Here is a 21,280-nt window from a genome sequence, read left to right as displayed (position 1 = left end):
GTTCATCATGACAAGTGTTTAAAATATCTGGTACTTCTTCTTCTCTGACACCTTTCCGAATGATCAAATCTGGTCTTGTTTTTATAATTCTCCATTTATCCATGAGTAAGATGCACTATTTTGAATTACTTTTATTTTCTATCAAGGAGACAAATATAATGGTAACTTTCCTGTAGCCAAATAATTAGCAATATCTGCAAACCACGAAGATTTAATAGATACTGCAAAAAAATATTCATCAGGAAAATTATCTTCTACAGTTACATCATTATTATCATTTTGAATTCTAGATAGAAATTCAACAACTGTATTTTGTTTTCTAGGTCGATCCAAAATAGTTTTATTGAATTCTTGTAACAACAATAAACATCTTGTAATTTTGCTATTAGTGATTGGTTTATTCATTAAATACCTAATTGCAGAGTGATTTGTATGTACAAAGGTTTCATAACCAGTGATGTAATGTCTGAATTTATTAACGACATGGACAACAACTAAAAACTCATTTTTTGTTACAGTATAATTTAACTCTACAGGAGTCAAATTTTTATTGGTGTAGTAAATGGCATAAGGAGTTATATCCTTTTTTCCTAGTATAGATCCTAAATTTGTATACGAAGCATCAGTTGAAATGTGAAAAGGTAGTTTCCAATTTGGTCCTCTTAAAATGGGTGCTTCATAAATAATTTCTTTCAATGTTTCAAAAGATTTCGGCAATCAGAGTTCAAAATGAATTCACAATCTTTTGTGAGAAATTTGAAAAGTGGAGAAGCAATTTTTGTAAAGTTTTATATGAATCTTCTATAGTAACTAGTAAAACCAAGAAAAATTCTAACATCTCTTTGACAAGTTGGAATTGATAATTTAGAAATAAATTCTACTTTATATGTATCCACTCTAATTCCATTCCCTGAAATATGGTGTCCTAAAACAATTCCCTTGGTAAACATCATAAAACATTTTTCATGGCTTAATGAGAGATTTGTTTCATTACATCTAATGATAACTTTTTCCAATTTTTTAAGAGCTTCTTCAAAGGAATTTCCATAGACAGTAAAATAATCCATATAAACTTCCACACAATCATGAATTAGATAAGAGAAAATGCCTAAAACTGTCCTTTGGAATGTTGCAGGTGCATTACATAATCCAAAAGGAAGTATTCAGTAGGCATAGGTTCCCCATGGACAGGTAAAATTGGTTTTATCTTGATCTTCTGGAGCTACTTGGATCTAGTTATATCCACTAAAACCATCCAAGAATGAGAAATATTTATTTCCTGCCAATGTATCTAAAACTTGATCTATAAAAGGAAGTGGAAAATGATCTTTTAAAGTGGATTTATTCAATTCCCTATAGTCAATGCATACTCTCCATTTTCCATTATTTTTAGGAACAATTACCAATGGTGAAACCCACTGGCTATCTGATATTGGATAAATGAAATTCACATTCAACAATTTTTGTAGTTCCTCTTTAACAATTTCCCTTAAATTTGGATTCATTCTCCTCTGAGGTTGTCAAATTGGTTTGGCATTTTCTTCAATGTAAATATGATGTATACAAGTATTGGGATCAATTCCTTTCATGTCAGTGTATTCCCATGCATAAGCAGAGGAATGTTCTTGTAACATTTTTATTAAATCTTTCTTTTGAAATTCTTCCAAATTATTATTGATATTCAAGGTTTTTTCTGGAAAGATTTCTATTGAAGAATTGCCAAATTTTTCCATAGAATGTAAAGATAATTGACGAGATGATAAATATTCAATATTACATTGTTCTTGAAAACTTTGATTAGATTCACAATATGAGGAAGACTCATTATTTTCCATTAAATTCAAAATTTGATCTTCTTCATCTATTTGTGAAGTAACAAAGATTGGTTGCATTGTCACTTCACGAGACAACATGAGATTTATTGCAAGACCAGTGCCTAGAACATCTAGATTTTGTGTGTCTCATATGATTCTTAGGAAACTGAAGACATCCCATATATTTTTGTACACACACACACAGATATATATATATATATTATATATATATATATATATATATATATATATATATATATATATATATATAATAATAATAATAATAATAATAATAACAACAACAACAAGGGGTGGTTCATTCATCTAAAGGCATAAGCCATGTATTTATGGTATATCTTCACATATACAACTCACAAAAATATATGTATAAACTAGTGGAGGTCGAGTAGTTCAAGGACCTACATTTTAATAAGATTTGCCAGAGCAATGAGAGAAGATAAGGAGATAGAATAACTCAGAACATAGATCTTGAAGCGTCAAGAGTTCTACACTCATCCCATAGAGCTTGAAGCATCAAGAATTCTACACTTATCTGAGTTAAAGATAGACATAATGGATGAAAGAGGATTGGGTGCGATTATTCATGGAGCACAATTTTAAGGATATAATCTCAAAGATCCATACATGCACATGCATTAGCGAGTCAATACAAATGAATTTGTAAGAACAAATGAAACATTTCTAGCAGCTAAGATTACATGAAATCAGAGAGGAAACATGAACATAATGGAATTTAACAGAGGGGTAACATTCTGTATTACTCGAAGGAGGAATAACCACCATTTCATTAATATTTTGAAAGATGCATATCATAAAGTCACATAGTCTCGAAAATAACATGTAGTTATATCTTTATGATTTTGAACCTTTGTGAAGTATTGCTTCCCATTATTTATCTGGAGAGGGGAGCATTGAATAGTAATTACAACAAAATATCTTAGTTGAGCCTCAGCTGACAGATTGACTAGTTGTTTCGGCCTAGGATGGCTCTGTGGCCCAAAAATGAATACAAAAGATTAATAGCTTCATTAAATTGTGACACATTACATGATAACAAAACAAGTCGACGTTTAGATGAAAACACCAAAAAAATATCTCCACGTCGATCCCTAGGATTTCCTTTGATTGGTCAACTGATTTGTCATGATCTTCCTTCTCTTGTACTCGGCTGGTTTACAGTCACTTCTTCCTTTACTGCTTGGATCGCTCATTAACCAGAGCTGGGAATAACTCGACTATGAGTTTCATGTCATGGTACAACAATAGGGGTCATCTGAGCAGTACTTCATCTTCCCTTTGCATGGACCTCCATGTTGAATCATCAAGTCCTCCTGAGCTTCCATACATTCATTTACTCACAGTAGGCATGGGCATGGTTCATTCAAGTTCATTTACCTTGTCTGTGTTGACCATGTTTTCTTGTCAAGAAGTGATTTACAAGGTTAGCCCATGTCGAATTTTGAATGCTCCATGCCCTTCTCAAATGTCTCAGCTTCCAACCCATTGCATCTTTAAAACCCTGTATTCCATTATCAGGTAGTTATTACCCCATGACTTTTGCGTTAAAATACCTTACAGAATGGCGCATTTTGATCCCCTTTATCCCCTTTTGGTTTGAGCTAATTTTCCTTCATATGATCGGGGGCTATGACCAGGCACTTTGTCCTTGGGCGCTAGGGCCTTTGGGCTCCCCTCTGGGGGTATTTTTCCTTTGTTACATTTTCCAAGGCGCTCCCCAGCATTTTACACTGTGGGCTCTCTTTCTTGACATTTTCTTTATAATGGTTAGTTTAATATCGCCGATTGCCGATTTGCGACATGGCTATGACCTCTGATGTGTGAGCCCGTCGATACATGACCTCCGATATATCAGACCTTCAACATGCGATGCACTGATATGTCATGCTGCTCTGAGTGTGATTGTCGATTTATGATTGCCATGGACCTCTAATCGTCGGTGTGCGATGCCCTTGATCCTTCCGATATGGGATTTATGATATCGACGATCACTCCACTGCTGGTCCTCTGACATTTGCGGTCACCGATATGTGGTATCACTGGAACCCGCAATAAGGATTGTACACTATGCCTTGGACCTCCAATCTCCGATATCGGTGATTTTTTATCGCTGGTCTTCTCTGCCCTCCACTACTGCTGCTTTGAAAAACTCTGATATGTAGGATTCGGGGTGTGTACTTAGAAAATTTTCTTTTTCCTTTTGACTTTGAAAGGAGAACCTTGATCTGCTCTAACTTTTGATTCTGAGGTCAATATGGGGAGTTCTATATACCGTTGGAAAGCTACTTCAGGGCACTTTCCAATGGAGAGGGTCTGATTTAGTTTTGAATGTTTATGTGGCATTGGAGGCTAGCTCCAAACATCTTTGTTCTTTTTCCCTCTTTGTACAACTAGAACTCTAAATGCAGAAGGTGACAACATTTGGCTCCACCTGGGGATGGGGCATTGGATTGCAATGTGTTAAGAACTTGCAGTCTGTGAACTTCTGCTCTTGGGCATGGAGTCTTTCTAAACAAATGATAATTGTGTGAAAGTATATATTTTAACAAAAAACTAGAAATTTCATATGATAATACAATACACACATCGATATTTACAATGAGTGCAAGATAGGTACCTTCAATGATCCAGGTGGTTCCAGACACATGCAAAAGTCCAAGAGGACTTAGAAAGGGTAAAAAATCAATGTGATTAGAATGTTGTTGAACTAGGACCATAGAATATATGTCGTTGTCCTGATCACAACAGTGTGAACGATTTGTCAAACCGAGATCATATGTGAAAGTTAGAGGCAGTCAAAGTTCAAGGTTGGCTGGGTGACTTGGCAAGCATAAGGAAGGCACAATTTTGTAGAAATCCGACCACCAGATTCCGAACAACTTCTGAGCAAAATTGTGGCCTCATTAAATCATCCCCTACTGTCATGTTTGGGAAAATTTTGAAAATGACTATTATGTATTAAAAAAAATAAAAATAAAAACAAATATATTAAATTTAGGTGGCGAGCCATGACCCCCACCACCTCCCTTGGACTCAAATATATAAAAAAAATCAATTAAAAGAGGGTCGACCGACAGTGCCCCTCGCTAGCCCCCAACCATTATTAAATGTAAAAAATGGCCGTCGAGCCATGGCCCCCATTGCCCCCAAATCCATTGCACCACATATAAGATTATATATGGTTGTTGGGCGGGCCATCTCCGGTGGACCCGGCCCACACCCACCTCCACTTGCCACTTGCTGACAAGACCGTGGGCGACAGGGTTTGAACCTACTCGATCGGAATGGCCGGCCACCGCTCGAGCACCTACATCACATCAATACAACCCAAACTTAATACATGACCATATAAAAAAAAAATGTAACCACATGCCGTTAAAACTGTTGTGTCTATTTTTGGGAGAGGCGGGATTTGATCCCTCGACCTCTCCACCTCCATTCTTCCGCCTAACCACCGCACCATGGGTGGCGACTTTGTAAAGTCTGCCACCCTACCACCATATAAACGCACCCTCAGTGTAGTGCCGGGGAGGAAGGAGCGGATTTGAGAGCGGAGAAGCCAGTGCGGAAATCGATATATTAATATTTTATTGCAGAGCCATGAGCGATGGAACTAGGAGTGGAACCCTGACATGATTTTCAAGACAATTTTTTAATGAATTGTAGGTGGAACCATGAGCGTGGAGTAGAGGCAGGCGGAACCATGATTGAGCCCAATTTTCAGGAGGGCGAAATTTTTCCAGTGTCCAAATTGGACAAACTTTATGTCAATCCTACACCTCTCAGTGACATGAACTTGATGGTGCAAACATAATTTTGATTTTAGCAGCAGATCTTCAGATGAGCCGGAGGATGGAATCTTTGAGGAATCTAGGAGCTTGTAGCCCCAAATTTTCACTTTGTCAGAATTAAGAAATTTGACAGTTGATTTTACACTATTCGACACCACGAAACTGATGGTGCAATCAAATTTTCCATTTGATCATTCCATTTTTCGGCCACTTTTCAAAGTGGAGTGTAGGTGTCAGCATTCAATGTGTAAGCAATCATTTCCATGATATTCGATGCCACAAGATTGATGGTACAACCAGATCCAACAATTTATCATCCTCTTCTTCAGATAACTCCTTGATGTGAGGTATATGCAGTGTGATCATGTACTTCTTTGTCTCTTTGCTTGAGATGCATTGTGTTGTATAGATCCCTGTTTAATGTTTGATGTGGGATCTTGTTTTGTTCTTGATGTGAGATGTACTTATTGTCATGTTTTTATTGAGATCCCTTTGTCATCATGTTGACGGGATACTCATGTGTCGCCATGTATGTTTGAATTGAGATCCCTTTGATGCCATGTTGGTGGGATGCTCATTATTAACATACGTGAAATTATGTCATGCTGATAGGAGTCCTTTTTTGAATGAGAGTTCCTGTAGCGGAACATCTCTTGGAGCCACTCCTATGTGAGGGCATATTCCTTGTATGATAGAGAAAACACATGCATGTACATCATCACTCTTTCCAACACTTAATGCATCGACCTACACCATCTTGACACTGGGGCCCGTAGACATAGTCCCTCCTGGACGAACCCTGTTATCAACGTCTCTTATTTTATGTTGCTGATTCTTGTTATATTCCCTCTTCTTTACAACATGCATATATGTTCCTTTATGCTCTTTTAAATGAAATTCTAATCACATCACGAAATCAAAAGATCTTGGTTAAATCCACGAGTTGAGTCAACTCAGATCAAGTTTGGTATCGAAGCTGGTCTTTGCGTGGATGTGAATTGCGAGCGTGAAATGGGGAATGTGCAATGATGGAGGATGATAAAGCGATGTATGAGACCATGCTCAGAATTTCCCAAAAGGTGGAAATAATGTATGAAGCTCCACAAAAAGAGACAGAGGAAAAGGAGCAATTGCAGCTTTAGTTGCGAGCCATGGAGGAAGCCCTAGAAGAACCAAAGCACAACAACCAGAGTCTTCTAGCAAAGAACACTGAATTGAAGATGCTTCTACAAGAAGAGAAAGAGCAGAAACATAGTTCACTACGACAACTGCCAGCTAAGGACGAGGCCCTGGAAAAGATGTAGCATGAACCATGTGAGGTAAAAAGTAGTTTTGTGACTTCATGTATGTTTCCTGATGATGATTTCGTTGTTTTCTAAAATCATACCACAGGAATTGGCTCCAAACTACTGAAGAAAATGGGGTATGAAGGGAAAGGCTTGGGCATTAATGGCCAAGGCATTGTCAACTCCATCAAAGTAGAGGAATTACCCTGTTAGGCAGGACTTGGGTATGTCAAAAAGGAAGTTGGGAAATGCACCAAGATAGCCAACGAACCACCAACAACAGATGATGAGAAGCCCTCATCAGTTCTTTACAACTTGACAGTGGAGGTAAAAGATGTTGATTTCCCTTCAGTTTCATCTTTACATAGTATGATTTCTGTTGGAACTGTGGAGATACCAATTATAGGGACAAACATGAGGCTCCTTACTAGGATGAGGTACAAGGAAGGAGAAGAAATTGGTGTTAATAACCAAGGCATAACTCAGCCATTGGAGGTCGTGCATAAACCTCGATTTGTAGGCTTGGGATACACTGAAGGAGAATGCTCGAAGGTGTCAGATGCTTCTGAGACATCGATGAAATTGTCAAGGGAAGAGAATGATGGGAACACATCACCATTGTCCCATGGCAGTGTCCATTACAAGGAAAGAGTCGAGGCAAGCTCTCATCGCCATAATGACACCAGAGATGGAAAGGAAAGGTATAACTAGTCTCGATATTTGAATGTTAATCTCTATTATAATCATGTTGTTAATGATGAATGTAAAACATGGCATCGAAAAACATGTACCTTTTGTGGATTACATAACCATACATTTGCTAAGTGTTGGAAAAGAATAGCAGCACACAAAAGGATGAGGCGTGAAAGGCCTTCTCCATCGCAGAAGAAAAAGGTAAAGCAAATTTGGAGGAAGAAGACTTATTGCAGTCATTGCAACAGAGGTGGCCATCAAAGAGCCACATGTTGGAGGCTCCATCCAGAGCAGTGCCTTAAAGACAAAGCATCCGTGCATGAACCAGTTGGAAAAGGCGAGTGACAAGAAAAACCACCATAAGGGGATGACCCATTCACATCGATAAGTGATGTCATGGTTGTGCTTTTGTAAATCATTTGTTGCATTTTAAAATGTAAAAGTGATGATGTGTTTTCCATCACTTGTTGTAGCAACAATGATGTTTGGCATTATTTTGTGTTGCATTTTAAATTGTGAAAGTGATGTCGTGTTTCCATCACTTGTTAAAGCAACAATAGTGTTTTTCCTTATTTTTGTAAATAATGTGTTTCAATGATGATGTGTTTTCCATCACTTGTTGAAGCAACAATGATGTTTTGGCCTTGTTTTCATAGCTGGGGTATTGTTTCCATTTTGATGTAAACTTGACCACCAAGTATGTGTTATAAACTGGTGGAAAGTATGGGATTCTTGGGTCATTAGTTGGTCATGTTGATAAGCATGTAATTTGCAAAACAATGTACTATAGGGTTTTAGAGGTTGCAGGTGTCAGCTCATCGCTTATGGCTCCGAAGGACAAAGGTGAAGGAGAAGGAAGGGTGACTTATCAGACACTTGTAAGTGCATACAAGGTCCAGAGAAGTTGCATATTATTTTTCATGCTTTTGGAGGACCAAAAGTTCCTCAGTGGGGAGGATTGATCCAAGTGGCTCTAGACACATGCAGAAGTCCAAGAGGACTAAAAAAAGGTCAAAAATCAAAGTGATCAGAATGTTGTTGAACTAATACCAGAGTGTAGATCTTGTTTTCCTGATCGCAACGGTGTGAACGGTTCATCAAATTGAGCTCGTATTGGAAAGTTAGAGGCAATCAAAGTTCAGGGTTGACTAGATGACTTGGAAGGCTTAAGGAAGGCACAATTTTGTAGAAATACGGCCACCAGATTCTGGCCAAATTCTGGGAAAAATTGTGGCCTCATTAAATCGTCTCCTATGGTCATGTTTGGGAAAATTTAAAAAATGACTATTATGTATTAAAAAAAATAAAAAAAAAACAAATATATTAAATTTAGGTGGCGGGCCATGACCCTCGCCACCTCCGTTGGACCCAAATATAAAAAAAAAATCAATTAAAAGAGGGCCGACAGGCCGTGACCCCCGCCGGCCCCCAACCATTATTAAATGTTAAAAATTGCCGACAGGCCATGACCCACGCCGACCCCAACTCCATTGCACCACATATAAGATTATATATGGGTGTTGGGCGGGCCATCTCCGGTGGACCCGACCCACACCCACCTTCACTTTCCACTTGTTAACAAGACCATGGGTGGCAGGGTTTGAACCCACCCAGCCAGAATAGCCGGCCTACTGCTCGGGCGCCCACATCACATCAATACAACCCAAACTTAATACATGACCGTATAAAAAAAATGTAACCACATGCCATTTAAAACTGTTGTGTGTATTTTTGGGACAGGTGGGATCGGATCCCCCAACCTCTTCGCCTCCATTCTTCTTCCTAACCACCACACTACGAGTGGTGGCTTTGTAAATTCTGCCACCCTACCACCATATAAGCGTGCCCTCAGTGCAGCGCCGGGGAGGAAGGAACAGATTTGAGAGCGGAGAAGCTAGCACATAAATCGATATATTAATATTTTATTGCAGAGACATGAGCGATGGAATCAGGAGTAGAACCCTGACACACTTTTTGAGACATTTTTTTTAATGAATTGCAGGTGGAACCATGAGAGTGGCGCAAAGGTATGCAGAACCATGATCGAGCCTAATTTTCAGAGTTCCAGTGTCCAAATTGGACAAACTTTATGTCAATCTTATACCTCTCATCAACACGAACCTGATGGCACAGAAAATTTTATGATTTGAGCAGCAGATCTTCAGATGACCGGGAGGAGGGACTCTTTGAGGAATATAGGGGGAATCTAAAAGATTCTTGTAGCCTTAGATTTTCACATTGTCAAAATTCAAAAATTTGACAGTCGATTTTACACTATTCGATGCCACGAATCTGATGGTGCAATCTGATTTTCCATTTGATCATTCCATTTTTTGGCCACTTTTCAAAGTGGAGTGCAGGTGTCAGCATTCAATGTGCGAATAGTCATTTCAAGGATATTCAAAGCCATGAGATTGATGGTACAACCAGATCCAACAGTTTATCATCCTCTTCTTTAGATAACTCATTAATGTGAGGTATATTTAGTGTGATCATGTACTTATTTGTCTCTTTACTTGAGATGCATTGTGCTGTATAGATCCCTGTTTGATGTTTTATGTGGGATCTTGTTTTGTTCTTGATGTGAGATGTACTTATTGTTATGTTTTGATTGAGATACCTTTGTTGTCATGTTGATGGGATACTAATGTGTCGCCATGTATGTTTGAATTGAGATCCCTTTGATGCCATGTTGGCGGGATGCTCATTATTAACATACATGAAATTATGTCATGCTGATAGGAGTCCTTTTTTGAATGAGAGTTCGTGCCGCGGAACATCATAGAGAAAACACATGCATGTACATCATAACTCTTTCCAACACTTAATGCAGCGACCTACACCATCTTGACATCGGGGCACAAAGACATAGTCCCTCTTGGACAAACTCCGTTATTAATGTCTCTTGTTTTATGTTGTTGATTCTTGTTATGTTCCCAATTCTTTACAACGTGCATATATGTTCCTTTATGCTATTTTAAATGAAATTCTAATCACATCATGAAAGCAAAATATCTTGGTTAAATCCGAGAGTTGAGTCAACTCGGATCATTCAACTCTAGAAATAGAGTTTGAGGAACTAACCATTTATTGGCAGCTCCAATGATTCACCTTCTAAATTTTTGAGCAGGTACATATTATTTCCTTTCCCTTCTGAAATTTTGAAAGGGCCGAACCAAAGTGAATCAAATTTTCTGTGTTTACCTTTTTCTTCTTGTCGGACATCCCATCGGAGAACTAAATCTCCTGGTTGAAGAGGTCAATCCTTGGCCTTTTTGTCAAACAGGGATTTCATCTTCTATTGGTAATTTGACAATTTAGTCCCCACTTGTTCCCTATTTTCATGAAGCTCAACCAGTTGGTTTATCCTTTATGTCAAAATACTTGGCTCCTCCTCAACTTCTTGTAGTAACTTTTTCACTGGCATTGCTAATTATTGAGAATACTGCAACCTTACAAGTACTAGCTCGAAAGGCGATTTTCTAGTGGAACGTTTAGGATTCACTCGGTTGGCCCAGAGGGAAAAATTCAATTGGGTGTTCCAATTCCTCCGATTTTTGGTGATGGTCTTCTTCAACATTCTCACCATAGTTTTGTTTGAGGACTCAACTAAACCGTTTCCTTGAGGATAATAGGTAGTGGAGTGTCCAATGGTGATATTGAACTTCTGACAGAAGCTGGTGAATTTTTCAGATTTGAAGACTTAAGCATTGTCAGTGATAATTTTGATAGGAAAACCAAAACAAGATAATATGTTCTCCTACATAACCTGATTACCACTGAGTCTGTAGTGTTTCTGGCTGGGATGGCCTCTACCCACTTGGTGAAATAATCAGTGGCCATTAATATCTACTTATGTTGGCCACTGGAAGGTGGGTTTATCTCTCCTATGAATTCTAATCCCCACTATCTGAAGGGTTCTTCCACATGCACTGGAATCACGGGGAGAGGAGAAAGTGTTTATCTCTTAGCAAAGACTTGGCGCTTTTGACATGACCTGACTTGCGAATGAACATTTCCAAATAGTGTAGACCAATAGAATCTGTTAAGAAATTTACTACATAACATAAATAATTACTAAGAGGAATAAATATAAAAATAGCCAGCAACAACCATAAACACATAAACACAAATGTTTATCCAAGAAAACCCCAAATCCGGGGAAAAACCCAACCTAATAAGATCTTATTAGCATTGGCAAAAACCCTGGCCAATCCGACCAAGTGAGCCTTCACCACTCACCTCGAGGTCTTGCATTAAAATGAAGTCCTTCCAGCCTTTTATAAGCTCCATTACATTTAATACCACGGAGAGAATACTATGGGTGCACAATACCATGTGCCCCAAAACTATCACTGTTTAACCTAGTCAACTTTGACTCTATATTGAGTCAAGTTTACCTAACAATTCCCCCCTTAAACTTGACTTGGGGTTCCTTGACTAACTCCAGCAAAACCTGCTAAGTGAGACAATCCCGCTCACTCTAGCTCTTACCCCCCTCAGAGTTTTTACCTGGGGTATTGTTAATCTGACATCCCCCCTATCACCTAGGTCTAGAACGGACTTTACCGGTGATCACCGAGGGGTACACATGCCTTACCAGGTGTTACAGTAGTATGCCCATTTACATGCAATAATTTTGACTTCATTAACTTTTTTTTTGTTTATTGATGCTGCTGATCCATCCTCTCTCAATTTGATGTGCTCAAAAACTTCTATCAAACTACTCCAACTGGGAGCCCTCGTAGATTCTAGCACCGACGATCCTTGGCCAACACTATCTTCCACACATTCTCCTTGAGGTTCTTTTGCGTAATATTGCTCCACCATTATTTTCAGACCTAGATTTGTAAATAAAGGCTGCATTGATCTCATCAGCACTATAAACCCCTGGCATCAAAGAATCCCTTTGAAGCCAATATCTGGCTCTGATAAATAATTACTGAGAGGAATAAATATAAAAATAGCCAGCAACAACCATAAACACATAAACGCAAATGTTTATCCAGGAAAACCCCAAATCCGGGGAAAAACCCAACCTAATAAGATCTTATTAGCATTGGCAAAAACCCTGGCCAATCCGACCAAGTGAACCTTCACCACTCACTTCGAGGTCTTGCATTACAATGAAGTCCTTCCAACCTTTTATAAGCTCCATTACATATAATACCACAGGCAGAATACTATGGGTGCACAATACCATGTGCCCCAAAATCATCATTGTTTAACCTGGTCAACTTTGACTCTATCTTGAGTCAAGTTTACCTAATAGAATATTGCTTTGAGGATTTTGTGAGCTATGGTCTTCCAACTATAATGACCTCCACAAACTCCTCCATGAAAGTCTTCAATCACTTTATGAGTCTCGCCTGCTACCAAACATAATAGCAAAACTCCCATCGGGTCCTTCCAGTAGAGTTTACCATTGGATATGATATACTTTTGAGCTTGCAGTGTCAGACTCCTATATTTATATTTATCTAGCCCTAGTGGGAAACTCAGGAATAAGAGATAATGGATGATATTCTTATACCAGGGTGATCCCTCATATTTAGCACAAATCTTTTGCTCTGATGTTTTAATCCTGTTTTACTGAATTTATGTTCTGCTTTTCTCTATTATCAGGTTTATTCCCAAAGCTTGGTAATTAGATTTTGATAAAATCTTGGCCAACCCATTGCCTTTTATGAGCTTAGTAGGCTTTATGTCTAACACATATTCCTGTATCTTTGTTATCCACCTACCCCTTTTTCCTTCACTTTCTCTTTTCACAAGGATGTCCTTGACCACTGTCGTTGGGACACATGTTGTGAATTCTGATTGTGGAACATACATTCAAAATGCCTTCAAAGCTTTGACTAGTGCATGGTCTTGTTTCTCCAAGATGTTATGTTTAAGCTCAAGATACCTTAGGAATTGGCTGAAGAAGGAGATGGGTTGTTCATAACCATCTTTATTCTTTTGTAGCAAAATTGCGGTAATAATATGCGAAGAAGAGTAAGAAAATATATAGAAAGGCATTTAGTAGTAAGGCTGACTAGTACCGGTGCTTTAGCCAAAGCTTATTTAATTATAGTAAAAGAATCCCAGGAGGCAGGGCTCTATTTGACTTCATTTTCCTTTTTTAGCATGTCTGTAATACCCTTCACTATTTCTACACAGTTGTGTTTGAACCTTCTCAAGAAATTGATTCTCGCCAAAAAGGCTTGGGTCTCTTTCTTATTTCTCGGTAGAGGAATGTGATTGATAGCTTCGACTCATTTGGGATCAATTTTCACTCCTTCTTGCGCTACTATGTGTCCTAGTAGCTTCCCCTCTCTCAAGGCAAACTGAGATTTCTTGGGATTCAAAGGTAGTCCATACCTCTTGCATTTCTCAAAGGTAAGCTTCAAGTGGAGGATGTCTTCTTCATTGGTCTTAGAGGATACTGTGATATCGTCCAAATATAACACTACGAACTTGTCTTGCTACTCGTAAAAAGATATATCCACAGCTCTTTGAAATGTATCCCATCCCCTGCATTAATAAAACCGAATGGCATGCAAGCATACATGAAGGTTCCCCACGGGGTGGTGAAAGCGGTCTTCTTCTGATCATCACGGTGGACTTCCACTTGGTTGTAAATAGAGAACCCATCCATCATGGACATTTTAATTGACCCAACCACCTTTTGCAATATGTAATCCATCTTAGGCAGTGGGTAGTTGTCTTTCAACGATGCCTTGTTAAGGTTCCAAAAATCTACACATAGCCTTATTTATCCATTCTTTTTTTGGACTGGGACTAAGTTGGCCACCCACTCTGAGTACCTTAAAGGCACTATTATTTTAGCTTGTAGAATTTTCCTCACTTCTTTTTCAATGGAGGGGAGTAAGAGTAGATTAATCTGCTTGAGCTTTGCTTTCATGGTTTTATTCCACTCTTTAAAGGAATATTATGATGTATGATCTTAATATCAAATGCTTCTAAATCCTCATAAGACCAAGCAAAAGCATCCTTATAGATTTTGAATAGATTTAAATACCTTTGTTTATATTGCGGGGGGATTCCTTTTGATAGTCTGATCGTTTGGGGTTCATCCTTTGAGCCAATATTGCAACCTTCTACTTGTTCATCCATCTCTAGAGCCCTTGGTTTGGAGGCTACATCATCCTTGTTAAATAATATTTCCAGTGGGACTAGCCCACAGGGAATGATATTCCCTTTCACTTGTAGAATTTTATGTCCAGCTACTGTGTCTTTCCATGAAGTTGGTTCTTGATCTGCCTCTGTTTCCTCCCCTTAATCAATAGTTGAGTTAGTGAACTCCCCAATTACTTCTATAAATCATTTGATCTGCTCATCATCCTTGAATACCTGCCAATGCTTGATATTATCAGGTATAGAAGGTCTACATCTGACCTCCACCTCGTACTTGAGAAGCAACTTTTGAGGAGGTTTGAAATTGCTTGCTGCTACTGCAAGGGAATCAACCATTATGTTTCATTCTCTAGGTAGAAATTGGATATTAAAGGTTGGGAAGAAGCTATCAATTAAATCCCATACTTCGTTTTAGTAGGCCCTCAATCTGGGGTGTTTAGCTTGGCATTGATTTTTGATCTACTTTACAATAAGCTCGGAGTCTCCATGCACAGTTAAGGATTCAATATTCATATTCCTTTTTGTTTGTAGCCCAAGGAGAAATGATTCATAATCTTCCACGCTGTTGGTTGCCTCAAACTCCAGCTTGAATGAGAGGGGTATCAAGTTGCCCTCAGGAGATACCAACAATACCCCTACTCCATTTCCCTCTTTGGAATTTACATCGTCAAAGTATAATTTCCACACTTTTTTATCATTTGTGTGCTGGTGGTCTAACTGCATTGTTAGATGTACTGGTGTTTCTTCTAATATGGTCTCATCTTGTTCTAGGAACAAGGAGGAGAAGTCAATTTCTTGTCCATACACTGGAGAATTCTTGGAACCTATAACTGGGGTCACAGTTTTTATGAATCTAGACTCTCTGTACAACCTCCTTTCTTCGCCTCCAAAAGTGGGAATATTGGCATAAGTTAGATCTAATTTGATAGAGCCCCCCACCTTGGAACCCAAGACCTAGATAGGAGCATGTCGAATCGAGGGGAATATCTGCCACTACTATGTTCATTGCTGTTCTCTTCACAGGGATCTGAGCTAGGTTTACCACCAAATCTTTTATCATTGCCAAGAATTTGACCCTCTCAGAGTCAAAGGAGTATAGGTCCTTGTAGGGTCTGGTAATATGCAAGCAAAGTTGTTCCATCACGGCTAAGGGCATGAGGTTAAGCAAGGCTCTGGAGTCTTACATGCAGTTATGCAATAAGAGGTCATGAATTACCATGGTCACATAGAAGGGTGCAGTGGAAGGATCAAATTCTTCAACATGAGGCCCAAAAACAACCATTGGCCTTTCTTCTTGAAGTTTTAAACAGTCATGGGTCAATACTGCGGTGGATGGAAGCATGAACTGAGAGACTTGGCCTTTATAAGTGGGCTGCTTTAGAAGTTTGATTAGAGGAACAAGAATCTTTACCTTTTTATTTCCTTCTGAAGATTGAATGCAGGTTGGCCTTTTTCTACACCTCCCAGCTCTACTTCTGTTTCCTTATCACTGGTAGTTTTTATCAGAATAGGTGCCTTCTCTTCCTTGTGTTCCCGGAGCTATTGCGTTCCTTATTTGAGGAGATTTTTACCTTGGATAAGTCAAGATTCAACTTAGCTTTCCCTATATTTTCACTAGGAGAATATCTTGGGGAGAAGTTCCCTCTTGTTGTTCCAGTTCCCTCGACCTCGTTCTTGAAGATTTTAAATCATACCTTCAGTGTAGCTATTCTTGCATGAAATCTGAAAACTATTTACAATAATCACCTATGTCCTCCTCATTTACTGCTGCTTCTCTATCATGACTTGTCTCCTGGTGAGCCATGTTTTCTTGTTCTCCTTCAGAGAAAGAGGAATACAAGTTTCCCTGCATCTCATGTGTATTCGATGGTTGTTCATCGAGATCATCTTCTAAATATAGAGGAGGAGGGATCTGATCGAGTTGATATTTTCTTTACCTTTGAAGTATTTGCAATGGTGGCCTTCTGTATTGTGGGTTATAACCTCGGTTGTTACCTTGAGCATTCTACTTCAAGAGACTCTTGTTCTCCAACTCAAGCTTCACCACTTTATGCGATAAACTCTTGATGAGTTTATCCATTTCTTCCCACTTCAGATATGGTGATTCTTTAGCTTGACCATAGGGGGATGTTTCTTCTTTCCCCCTTTTCTTCTCAGTAGGTTCATCCTTACCTCTTGACTTCCCTACTGAGGTGAAATTTTCTTCTATCTCAAGAGCATCAACATGGAGTTGAATCAAAGTGCAAGACTTCCTTTCTCTTAGGGTAAAACCAAATTTGGATTCAAAGGCCCCCACAAATACTATGCGAGCAGCATCTTGAGGATGATTTATCTCACAAGGAAGTTTATACTACTGCTTATTGAACCTTTTTATGAATTCTGAAATATCCTCTTCTGGATTCTTCCTTATATCATTGAGCTCTGTGAGGACATACTCACGATTTCTCTTTTCACCCCACTTTTGTGTGAAAGAATTTTCGAGTTCCTCCTAGGTAGTGATGGAGGCATTAGGTGGGGCTTTAAACCATTTTTTGGCTTCTCCATCAAGGGATTGTACAAAGAGTCTTAGGACCACATCCAATTGTTATACATTTAGATTCTCAGCAAAAGCACAAAAGGTTTCAATGTGTCTCTGTGTAGTGTTTTCATCCTCCCCATTGAACCTAGGAAAAATATTTAGGTAGTCCTGAGGAATGGCACTTAGGGGTTGAGGTAAATCAAGAGGGGCATATTTATTCAGTAAGAAACCTGGAACATCTATATGAATTAATGGAGAGGGATCGAGATTTGGCAGAGGAACTTGGGCCAAAACCATAGTGGTTGGAGTGGCTAGACTGAGAGCAGGGTATGTAAGGATCTTAGGAGTGAAGTCTGATAAGTGAATGACAGGGTGTTGGGGGATGGATGAGGAAGCTTTAAAGAATGATGAGACAATATCATAGGTAGTAGGAATTTTTTCCTTCGACACTCCTGAAAATTAATTTCTCTAGGTCAGATACAGATGGGGTTTTCTGTTGAGAGGTATCTGAGCGAGTGTGGGGCTTTCTAAAAGATAGGATGATAAATGATAATGGGATTTGTGGAGTCTCTAAGGTGATGAGGATGTAGTCAAAACATCTTTGCTCACCTACACAAAGAGTGCTTAACTTTTCGTATCCCAAGGGAAAAATACTTCAATATGGTCCCCAACAACGACGCCAAAAGATGTTGTCGCTTCCAGAGATAGCCTCAGATTTCTTACAAGACTAGTGCCTGGAACATCTAGATTTTGTGTGTCTCATATGATTCTCAGGATGTCTTCACATATATTTTTGTACATATATATATATATATATATATATATATATATATATATATATATAATATATATATATATATATATATATATAATATATATATATAATATATATATATATATATATATCTATATATATATATATATATATATATATATATAGATATATAGATATATAGATATATATCTATATGTATATATATATCTCTATATACATAAACAACATGGGTTGGTTCATTCATCTAAAGGCATAAGCCATGTATTTATGGTATATCTTCACATATACAACTCACAGAAATATATGTATAAACTAGTGGAGGCCGAGTAGTTCAAGGACCTACAGTTTAATAAGCTTTGGCAGAACAATGAGAGAAGATAAGGAGATAGAATAACTCGGAACATAGAGCTTGAAGCATCAAGAATTCTACACTTATCTGAGTTAAAGATAGACATAATGGATGAAAGAGGATTGGGTGCGATGATTCATGGAGCACAATTTTAAATATATAATCTCAGAGATCCATACATGCACGTGCATTAACGAGTCAATACAAATGAATATGTAAGAACATATGAAACATTTCTAGCAGCTACGATTACATGAAATCAGAGAGGAAACATGAACATAATGGAATTTAACAGAGGGGTAACATACTGTAGTACTTGAAGGAGGAATCACCACCATTTCCTTAATATTCTAAAATATGCATATCATAAAGTCATACAGTCTCGAAAATAACATGTAATTCTTTCTTTAGGATTCTGAAACTTTGTGAAGTGTTGCTTCCCACTATTTATCTAGAGAGGGGAGCATTGAATAATAATTACAAAAAAATATCTCAGATGAGCCTCAGTTGTCAGATCGACTAACTGTCTTGGCCTAGGATGGCTCTGTGGCCCAAAAATGACTACAAAATATTAATAGCTTCATTAAATTGCGACACATTACATGATAACAAAACAAGTTGACGATTAGATGAAAACACCAGCAAAATATCTCCACGTCGATCCCTGGGATCGCCTTTGATTGGTTAATTTATTTTTCATGATCTTCCTTCTCTGGTAATCGGCTGCTTTCTGGTCACTTCTGCCTTTACTTCTTGAATCACTCGTTTCCCAGAGCTGGGAATAGTTCGACTGTGAGTTTCATGTCACGGTACAACAACAGGGGTTGTCTGAGCAATGCTTCATCTTCCCTCTACATGGACCTCCATGCTGAATCATCAAGTCCTCCTGAACTTCCATACATTCATTTACTCATAGCAGGCCTGGGTGTGGTTCAGTCGAGTTCATTTACCTTGTCTGTGTTGACCCTATTTTCTTGTCATGAGGGGATTTACAAGGTCAGCCCATTCTGACTTCTGAATGCTCCATGTCCTTCTTAAATGTCTCAACTTCCAACCCATTGCATATTTAAAACCTTGTATTCCATTATCGAGCATTTATTACCCTAGGAATTTTGTATTAAAAGACCTCACAGAATGGCACATTCTAATCCCCTTTAGCCCCTTTTGCTTTGAGCCCCTTTTCCTTCATATGACTGGGGGCTATGGCCAAGAGCTTAGTCCTTGGGCGCTTGGGCCTTTGGGCTCCCCTCCGGGGGACTTTTTCCTTTGTTACATTTTCCAACACACTCCACGACATTTTACACTGTGGGCTCTCTTTCCTAGTATTTTCTTTATAATGGTCAGTTTAATATTGTTGATTGCTGATTTTCGACATGGCTATGACCTTCGATGTGTGAGCCCGCCAATATAATACCTTCGATATATCGAACCTCTGACATGTGATGCATCGATATGTCATGCTGCTCTGGGTGTGATTGCCGATCTGCGATTTCCATGGACCTCTGATTATCGGTGTTCGATGCCCTTGATCCTTCTGATATGGGATCTGTGATATCGGTGATTGCTCCGCTGCTGGTCCTTTGACATTTTCAGTCACCGATATGCGGGATTGCTGGAACCTGCGATAAGCACTGTATACTATGCCTTGGACCTTCGATCTCTGATATCAGTGATCGTTGGTTTTCTCTGCCCTCCACTACTGTTGCTTTGAAAACCTCTAATATGTAGCATCCAGGGTGTGTACTTAGAAAATTTTCTTTTTCCTTCTGACTTTGAAAGGAGAACCTTGATCTACTCTAACTTTTGATTCTAAGGTCAATATGGGGAGTTCTATATACTGTTGGAAAGTTGCTTCAGAGCACTTTCTAATGGAGAGGGTTTGATTTAGTTTTGAATGTTTATGTGGCATTGGAGGCTATCTCCAAATGTAACTTTTCTTTTTCCCTCTTTGTGAAACTAGAACTCTAAATGCAGAAGGTGACAACAGGTTGTATATCAATATCACCATCTATCCATTCTTCACTTTCTACCTCTATTGTTGTTTTTGTAGGAGGATATAATGTGAATTTCTTTGTTGATTTTCCATTAGAAATAAACATATCACCAGATCTACAACTTATAAAAGCATCAATTGTAGATAACCATGGTCTTCCTAGAATCAATGGATGTCTGCCTGAATTACTCTTGGGTGTTAGAATCATAAAATCAACAAGATAATCCCAAGAATATAAGGATACAAATATGTCTTCTAATACACCATCAGGTTTAATAACATATATGTTTGCTAATTGCAACAATGTAGGTGTATATTGAAGATTAGGAAGTTTCAATTAATTCATAGTTTGTTTACTCATGATGTTTATAGATGCTCCTAAATCAATCAATGTGTTTGGAATTTTGATACCATTGATGTGTTTTCACAATGGGACTTCTTGGATCAAGATATTTCTGAATTCTTGATTTTCCCATCATGATATCTGCAATTTTTCCAACTAATTGGATTTTTTTTTTTTTTTTTTTCTCTTTCTTCTTTGTCTTTTAATACGTAACTCCCTCGTTGTCTTTGCAAATATTAGTATTTATTTGATAACTTCTAACAAAGGAATTTTTATGCAAAAATTATTCAGTTCATTTATCATATCATAGTCGGGCAATAAAATATGTTTTTCTACCCCCATTATCAATTTTCAATCTCTTAAGAAAAGGCGGTGTTTGGATAGATATTGAAGTTTGTTCTATTATGGGAGTTGAGTTTATTGGAATACCATTAGAATGTACAGGGGTGGTTTATTTTTGATATTTTTCTTCTTGATTAAGATATATATATATATATATAATATATATTATATATATATATATATATATATAATATATA

Source organism: Pinus tabuliformis, chromosome 3_2 (assembly GCF_031772625.1).
Source record: "Pinus tabuliformis cultivar Carrire ecotype Pingquan chromosome 3_2, CPIR1, whole genome shotgun sequence".
NCBI lineage: Eukaryota > Viridiplantae > Streptophyta > Pinopsida > Pinales > Pinaceae > Pinus > Pinus tabuliformis.
Note: the sequence above shows the minus strand (reverse complement) of the source record.